The sequence below is a fragment of the Pyrus communis genome, chromosome 7, assembly GCF_963583255.1.
Source record: "Pyrus communis chromosome 7, drPyrComm1.1, whole genome shotgun sequence".
Classification (NCBI taxonomy): Eukaryota; Viridiplantae; Streptophyta; class Magnoliopsida; order Rosales; family Rosaceae; genus Pyrus; species Pyrus communis.
Genome location: NC_084809.1, coordinates 26,987,094 through 26,996,753, shown reverse-complemented (window position 1 = coordinate 26,996,753; position 9,660 = coordinate 26,987,094). Strand labels below are relative to the sequence as shown.

The window sequence follows — 9,660 nt, the reverse complement described above, 5'->3', positions numbered from 1 at the left end:
GAAATAATTGTCATTTTACCATAGTAAAAAATTAATACGCACTTCTGATCAAGTGATCATGCGACCTCCTAAGGTTTACTGATCAACTTAAAAAGCTTACTGGTCAAGTGCTTACTTCAATCAGATTCAAACCCCAACGTAATGCAGTCAGTACAATTTCGTCGATGAATCAAATGTGCTAAATAATTGGTGTAGATTCCCACGCTAAAGTGCCAAATAATTGCCAGGAAAATGAAGTTATAATTTAAGATTGACGTCAACTAATACAGCTATTTCTTGCCTACCAAGGACGACTAAGTCTTCGCTTTTAGTCTTTTTCGGTCAATTTCGTTCTTTTCCGTGCCTCTTGATTTCATTTTTTGACAATTTCAATTTCCCATCACTTGGTTTTACTTAGAAAGGGAAAAAAAGGCATATATTCGCAGTTGGCTTTATAAACAAACAACTTGTGCTCCAGTGTTCTATAGGCAAAGGAATCTGGAGAGACAAGGTACAAGGTGCGTCTTTTGATTTTCCTTGTTTTTTGTTTCATTCCTCTGCTCTTTATGAGGTTTTTAGTTGTTTGTGCGAATTTGTTTAACCCATATTATTGCTTTACCAGTCAACTTGAGATCAAGTGGAACAACAATCAAATCAGAATCGTATATGTTGGCTATGAGATGCTAGGATGCTATGGGGAACGCTGATAGATAGTTAGCCATTTGGTTAAAGTGGCGCCCCCAGGGTCCTAAACCCTAAAATCTTTGATCTAAAGTCTACGAACTTCAGGTTTACATACGTAAGTTTCTGCAAGTCACACATAGTACCAACAATAACATATTAAAATACAAAACTGCATTCTAATCCTTCAAAAATATAACTTTTAAACTAAAACATTGTGTAAGATTAAAATCAAATTTAGTCCCTTGATGCATTTAGTAACCTCATAATTATATTATTTTTCTTTTTCCTCATTTAATTGTATTATGATATATATATATATATATATATATATATATATTTTTGTTATCATTATTTAGGTAAACTATATTTAAGGATGGCAACGGTTCGGTTTGGGGACGAAAATACTATATTCATCCCCATAACCACGAAAATTAACCATATCCATAACCGCAAATTAACCATCGGGGATTATCCATAACCATATCCACCGGATAACAGATTTTCAATCTGTTATAGGTTATATCTATCTTCGTCAAAATACAAAATATATATATATATATTTATTTATTTATTTATCTAATTGACGCATTATAAATTTTAGTAGATACTAATTCCGTCATTAAATAGCAACATCCAATTACAAAAAACTAACAATATATTTGAAGTTGTTTTATGATAACATGCACCAATTTCTTGACAGTGAGACTCTTGAAGAAAGATGAATCTGATAAACTTGTAATATTTGATAATTGATATATAAAATGATTCAATGAATTAATTTGGTTAAGTATAACAATAAGAGTATTGAATTGATGAGTTTGTTGGTATGCCCCATGCATGATGTTTGGTGCATAATGAAGACAGTATAGGGAGGGTTCGGTAAATTGAATAAAATTATATATGTATATATATATATATATATATATATATATATATATATTCAGGTCGGATTCGGGGACGGATATAGATTGGGGACCCCTATAACCATATCCAAAACCATAACCAAATAAAGTTCACGGTTTTCCCCAAATCCATACCATACCCGAATTTTCATATACAAATCCAATCCATTCAGGCAGTTATCCACGATTATCGGGTTTAACGGTTAAAATTGTCATCCCTAACTATATTTCAATACACTTTATGTTCTGCATTTATGTCACATCCCAGACAGGCTGGTCTGTAACATAATATTGTCCGCTTTGGACCACGCCTTCATAGTTTTGTTTTTGGGTTTTAGCATGAGAACTTCCCAAGGGGGTCACCCATCCTAGGATTGCTCTCACCCAAACTCGCTTACCTTCAAAGTTCTTATGGGATCCAAAGTTAGTGAGTTCCCAAAAGGCCTCGTGCTATAGGGAGGGGAGCATGTACATATAAGGCACATCACCCCCTCTCCGTTGGTCGATGTGGGATCTTACAATCCACCCCACTTAAGGGGAACCCGACGTCCTCACCGAAACATCTGTACCAAATGGCAGAGTGGCTTTGATACCATTATGTCACATCCCAAACCAGCTTCGCCATAGCACGATATTGTTTGCTTTAGGCCACATCTTCACGATTTTGTCTTTGGGTTTCGGCACGAGAACGTCTTAGGGGGACACCCATCCTAGGATTGCTCTTGCCCGAACTCTTTTAACTTCGGAGTTCCTATGGAATCCGAAGCCAGTGAGTTCCCAAAAAGCCTCGTACTATAGGGAGGGGAACATGTACACATAAGGCACATCACCCCCTCTCCGTTGGTCGATGTGGGATCTTACAATTTATGTAGATTAATTCATTTAATATATTTTAGTATAGTCATTTCGGTACAGGTATATTAATTTAATATAATACATTTTGGTACAGACATTCAGTACATCTTATATTTCAATACATACATTTAGGTACATCAATTCATTTTAATATATTTTTGGTATTCGACGTTTCCTAAATGGATCCTATCAAATATTTCACATTTTCCATGATCATCTTTATTTTAGGTATTTGAATGTAGGAGGAGGTGGAGGCCCTTATTGGAGCCTGGCCCTGTAGCTCAACCTGGGAAGTGCGGGAATCAAGGTAGATTAATTCATTTAATATATTTTAGTATGGTCATTTCGATACTGATAATTAAGTACATTAATTTAATATAATACATTTCAGTATAGACATTTAGGTATGTCATAAACATTTAGATACATCAACTCCTTTTAATATATTTCGGTACACTTATATATTTACATGTTTCTTATTTGTCATTATTTTTATTTTTTGAATATTTTCTCATTTAGGTGCATTTATAAGGATATAATTGGAGGAAGTTAAACAAAATTAATAAATTAAAATGTGTAAATTAATAAATTCAAATATTTAATGGGAGACATTAATTGAATATTATACACATTAAACACTAAAACAAAAACAGAATATGAATTAAAGTACATATCTAAGAACTAAATAAATATGTAACCTAACACCAGCTTTTAATTAAACATTAATTTTTCGATTTATTAAAGTTCAGAAGCCTCTATTAAAATTTATGACAATCCAACGATTGTACTGCCATGTTAAAAAAATGGAACCACGGTCAATTACGATTTTTTCAACCAAACATTTGAATCTGGAAAAACAATCCTAGAAATAAGTTCATAAGATAGAGGGCCACTCATTGACACTGGAACATGCTACAATTATTAGTACACGCCTTGCGACTTTCAGTGGTTTGACGATCGGGGCGAATCTCTGCCATTTTTAAATTAGGATTGTTTGAGTTTTCACGGAATGTTGAACCCCCTCTCCCAAGTCCCAAATTCTAGCTCTCGTTCCCATATCCGTGCTTCATAAGGTTCTTATTTTGGGATAGCATGCTTCACATTGGCGGTGGGCTAGTCGGCTTCGCCGAGAAAAGGCAGGTTGATGGCTAAGCTCGCGGGTTAAAGACAAAAGATAGAGATTTGGATTCAATCTCTTGAAGCACTACCTTTTTTTTTTTTTTTTTTTTGGAATCACCCTTGAGGAAGGGCTTGACCTTCTCCTTTAATGGCACCTCGAAAACTCCTTCCTAATGTGGATGGAACGAATCCGGTGACGATATTTCCTTCCATAATCTAATCTCGAACAAAATGACAATCAATCTCAATGTGTCTAGTTCGTTGGCAGCAAATGGAGGGCTGCTTGGTTATCACAAAATAGGGTAGCTGGCCCTTGATTTTTAATCCTCAAATCATGAAACAAGTATTGCAGCCATGCTAGTTCACAACACGCTGCTGCCATAGAACGGTACTCTACTTCCACTGACGACAAAGACACCGTTTTCTAACTTTTGCTCTTCCATGAGATAAGGCAATTTCTTATAAACACACAATAGCCCGTGGATCGTCGAGTAGTAGGACAACATGCCCAATCTGAATCACAATACGCCTTCAACTTTAAATCATTTTGAGAAGTAAACATTATACCTTGGCCGGGGGTGCTCTTGAGGTATTTCAAAGTACGCAAAGCAGCATCATAATGTGGAATCCGAGGAGTTTGCATAAACCTACTCAATAGGTGAAGTGAATATGTAATATCTAGCCATGTAATGATGAGATAAATGAGATGACCAATCAATCTTTGATATTTTGCAAGATCTTTAAAAACCACTCCCTCATCAGGAAGCAATTTGAGATTTTGCTCCATTGGAAATTTTGCTTACTGAGCCTAAAAATCCAACATCATCAAGGATATCTAATAAATATTTTCTTTGTGAAATGAAAATACCTTTCTTGAAGCACGCCACTTTTATGCCTAAAAATATTTTAAATTACCAAGATCTTGATAAGAAAGTTTTAAAAGACTTTTAAGACTATCAATGGCAGACTTTTAAGACTATCAATGGCATGCGAATCATTTCCTGTAATCAAATTATCGTCAACATAAATAAGAAGGACTGTAAAGGACTTTCCTTGTTGCTTGGTAAATAAAGAATAATCAGCTTTGGATTGTATAATAATTGTATGTGAAAACTTGTTCATGGTCTCAACTTCTACTTTGCAAGTGTGGTATAACCTTCTTTTGCCCTTTACCATGCAGATTTCTCCAAAAGCAAAAGAAAACGAAAAGATTTGCATACTGCTTTGTTTTTCTTCAAGCGTAGTCTTGATCATGAGTTAAGGTATGACCTGTTGTTTCATTTTTTTTTAAATTTCATCTGCTTTGATTAAATTAAAAAAAAAAAAAAGACAATAAAAGATACCTTTCTCGCATCCTAAAATTTTTATATTCAACAGATAGAAAAAGCAGACGAATTGGTAAGCTGAAGGTGCCATGGCGATAAAAATAATCGCTGCAAATATTCCTACAATAATTGGCTACACAATTAGAACACTTGGACGGCAAGTGAGTTATGTCATTTTCTACAAAAGCAACCTTAAAGATCTAAGGAGTACATTGAAGAAATTTGATGCGGTCAAAGTCAGGATGAAGCATGCAGTTGAGGAAGTCGAAAGAAGCGTTAATCAAAAGGTGGAAGATGATGTCCTGAACTGGCAGACAGAAGCAGATAAGATCACTCGAGAGGCAGAAGAATTATTGGAAGATGAAGGCCGTGCAAAGACAAAGTGTCTCTATATATGTCCTAACCTGATATCCTATCATCAGCTCAGCAGAAAATCAACTAAATTGGTGAGAAAGATTGAAGAACATGAAAATAAAAAAGAGTTTGCCAGTATTTCCTACAATGCTGCCGTGGAAGACATATCTGCCATAGCCTCCGACGAGTACATGGCCTTTGAATCAAGGACTTCAATGGTGAAGGATATCATTACGGAATTGAAAAAACCTGATATCAACAAGATTGGTGTGTACGGATTAGGGGGCGTTGGGAAGACAACACTTGCCAAAGAGGTTTACAGAGAAGCTATGGAAGATAAGTTATTTGATGACGTGGTTATAATTCTAAATGTAAAAGAAAAAAAAGACAACGAAACAATTCAAAAGGAAATTACCAAAAAGTTGAGGATGGACGTTGATGAATCTGTGGATATGGGAACAAGGGCGAATCTCCTACGGGCCAGGATAAAAGATGGGAAGCCTCTTGTCATTTTCGACGATGTTTTGGAAAGAATTGACTTTGAGGCCGTGGGACTCATCGGTGTGCCGAATTGTAAGTTATTGTTGACATCTAGAGAAAGACAAGTTTTATTCGATGATATGCGTACACAAAAAGAATTTCAACTTGGGTTTTTAACAGAAAAAGAAAGTTGGAGTTTGTTCGAGAAGATGGCAGGTAATGTTGTTAAAGACAACCGTATACTGAAAAAAGCAACTCAAATAGCAAAGAAATGAGGAGGTTTGCCGGTTTTGGTTGTTGCAGTTGCAAGTGCTTTAAGGGATAGTAGTTTGCAGGAATGGAAGGATGCGTTGAGATGCTTCAAAAGATTTGCCAAGAAAGAATTGAATGAAAAAGCATTCTTGGCTCTAGAGTGGAGTTACAAACAATTAGAGGATCAAGAGCTTCAGCAATTGTTCTTGCTTTGCGGAATTCTTGCAGCTGGGGGTAGCACCATTTATGTCTTTTATTTGTTGCACTGTGCTATGGGTTTGGGTTTGGTTGGAAGCGTTGAGACAGTGGAAGAGGCACGGATTTCATTGAATTTTATGGTTAAAGAACTAAAAAATTCTTGCCTATTACTGGACAGTTATGATGATGAGACTGTTAGAATGCATGAGCTTGTACGAGATGTTGCTGTCTGGATTGCATCTGATGATCAAAAGGCCTTTTTAAGAGCATATGGAGATGAGGTGAAAGAATGGTCAACTGAGGATTTCCTTAAAAAATGCACAAGGATGTCCTTAGATGGTTGCATGATCCTCAGGCTTCCTGAAGTACCTTGGGAATGCCCAGAACTAAAATTGTTAATCTTGTCTGATAATTATATGGGCGACTCCCAGGAAATCCCAAGCAAATTTTTTGAAGGGATGAAAGAACTCAAAGTGTTGGATGTCAGCGGAATTTGTATTCCATCACTAACTCCGTCTCTTCTATCCCTAAAGCATCTCCAGACATTGTGTTTAGATCGGTGCGAGTTGGTAGACATAACTCTCGTTGGACAGCTAACAAACTTGAAAATTCTTAGCCTCCTAGGGTCCAGGATTAATGAGTTACCCAAAGAAATTGGGCAATTGACTAGCCTACGTCTATTGGATTTGACTGGTTGCTCTGAACTTGTTCTGATCTCACCTGGTGTTATATCAAGCTTGACAAGACTAGAAGACTTGAGGATGGGAATAAAAAGCTTCAAGCAATGGGAGGGTGAAGGTTTGGTCGATGGCAGAAGTAATGCTAGCGTTTCAGAGCTGAAGCATTTGTCTCATTTGTCCGCATTAGACATACATGTTCCAGATGCTAACCTTCTTCCAACTAACTTGTTCTCCGATAAGTTAGAAAGATACACTATACTTATCGGTGATTGTTGGGAATGTCTTGACATCTATGGAACCTCCTCGAACATGCTAAAACTCAAGCTTACAAGGAGAAATCAGTTCGACTAAGGTATAAAGTTGTTGGTAAAGAAATGTGAGCAATTGTACTTGGATGGGATGGAGATTATGAATATTATTTCCTATCTATTTGACAGTGAACCTGTTAATCAACTGAAGCATCTCCACGTCCAAAACAACGACAAAGTTACATATGTCATTAAATCTGCTAGGTGGAGTTATTCTCATAATGCCTTCCCCAACCTGGAATCTCTCTCTCTTGAAAACCTTGTGAGTTTGGAAAGTGTATGTTATGGGCAACTCATAGGCGAGCCTTACCAAATGTTAAAATCTTTGACACTATGGAATCTACCAAAGCTTATTGGTTTCTCTTCCAAAAACCAGCAATTAACGTTTGCTACAAAAGCCGACGAAATCGTTACGGAAGATGAAGCTGGTGGACCACCGAGACTTTTCAATAATGAGGAGGTACTTTCTCAGTTATTTTTATAGCAAAATGGTTGCATGATTCTTTCTCACTATACTTTTCTTCTTCGAAGTTTGTGGACGGGTGTTAAGCAATGAGACATGCTATACAAAGGTCACACCTATTTTGTATGCATAAAATTTGAACTTAGTTCTAAATACTAGAACAATCCACCATTTGCCACCAAAATTTGACAACAATGTGTTTTGGTATCAATTAAAATAGTTTAAATTTTGAACTAAATTGACATAATTTTGGCCCTGTATTTCTTTTTCAGATAGTTTAATGAAAGTACAAACGCATACTGCTGTCTAGTAGCCTAGTAGCTTACTTTTTTAATATACGACCTTTAATTTATAGAGTAAATTGTAGTAATGGTCTCTTAACTTTAATTCAATTGGAGAATGGTTCCTCAACTAAAAATCCATTATCATTGGTCCATCAACTCCTCAAAACGTGTAGTTATTGTTCCTCAACTAAAAATCCATTACCATTGGTCCCTCAACTTTAATCCAACTAGAGAAATCGTCCCTCAACCTTAACCCTAATTGGAGCAATGGTCTCTCAACTTTAACCCAATTATAGCAATGGTTTTTCCAACATAACTCATTTTGACAAAATTCTGACGAAGTTGACGAAAAAAACCATATCTGCAAATTTTGATGAGTTGAGGAGGGACCTCAATTGTAGCAATGCTCCTTCTAACATAACTCATTTTGACAAAATTTTGACTAAGTTGACAAAAATGACCATAGCTACACATTTTGATGAGTTGAGGGACCAATGGTAATGGATTTTTAGTTGAGGAACCATTGCTACAATTTATTCTTAATTTATATCTACATATTTTGAGCATATACGGCTAACAGCAATGCAAACTGTAATTTCCTAAAATAACATGACTTTTGTTCTGTTCTATGCAGGTTTCGATGCCCAACTTAACAACCTTGATTGTGCATCAATGTGATAGTTTAAGATTCTTGTTTTCGAGTTCCATGGCTAAATCTCTCAGGCAACTAAAACATCTCAAGATATCCAAATGTCAGGCACTACAAGCAGTATATGACACATCATCTACCACTCAATTGAACGATTTTGAGTGCCCAAATCTAAATTCAGTTGAGATAGACTCGTGTGACAGTTTGAAAAATGTCTTTCCCTCTTCAATGGCCAAAGAGCTTAAGCAGCTAAGCAAGTTGAAGGTTGAGAATTGTGGTTTAATGGAGGAAATTGTTGCGAATGAAGAAGGACCACAAGCGACGTACACGGAGTTCAGGTTCCCTAAAGTAACCTATATGATATTTAATAATCTACCCCAACTTCGGAGATTTTATCCATCACTGCATGTTTCTAATTGGCCATCACTCAACGTATTAAATTTCACAAAATGTGGTGGTGTGGAGATTTTTGCTGCTGAATTTTCAACATATCATGAAAAACTTGAGTTGGGTCAGTCAACACCAATGAAGCAGCCTTTCTTTTTAATTGAGAAGGTAACCATACTTGTACACAATTCTTTTAATATTCAAAATTTTATGTGATTTTACATACTAGTTAAACATACACCATCAAGTAAATACATTTATGAAGTTTTTAATATTAAAATTATTATGTGGTGTCCAGTTTTTCAAAATATTTTAAAGCATGCCGTTACTGTTGATAATATTTCAGGGCAAGTCATTTCTCAACTTGGAATACTTGACATTGGACGAGAACACGGAGATTTGGTATGAACCGTATGGTCCACTCCCGGCAGAGTTGTTGAGCAAACTCAAATCAATTGAGTTTGCTACTTCACATCCCAAGTCAGATGTTTTCTTCGAGAATTTACAGAACATTGAAGATCTTCGTGTGCTCTTTGCTCCTTGGAAAGAATTATCTGTCCACCACCACCAAGGAAGTAGCAGAGGGGAAATACATGAAGTAGGGACCCTCTCATATGTAAAGATTTTGTGGCTCATCGATATGCCAGAGCTGATACATCTAGGAAAGGAAAACTTCCAACCAGGGGACCTTGTTTTTCCAAACTTGGAAGTTCTATGCGTGCACAAATGTGGCTGATTAGA

General features: G+C 36.2%; 1 pseudogene; it reads left to right on the top strand.

Moving 5' to 3' along the window:
- Positions 1-326: 326 nt before the first annotated feature.
- Positions 327-9,660, top strand: part of LOC137740758 (disease resistance protein At4g27190-like) — a 15,101-nt pseudogene continuing 5,767 nt past the window's right edge.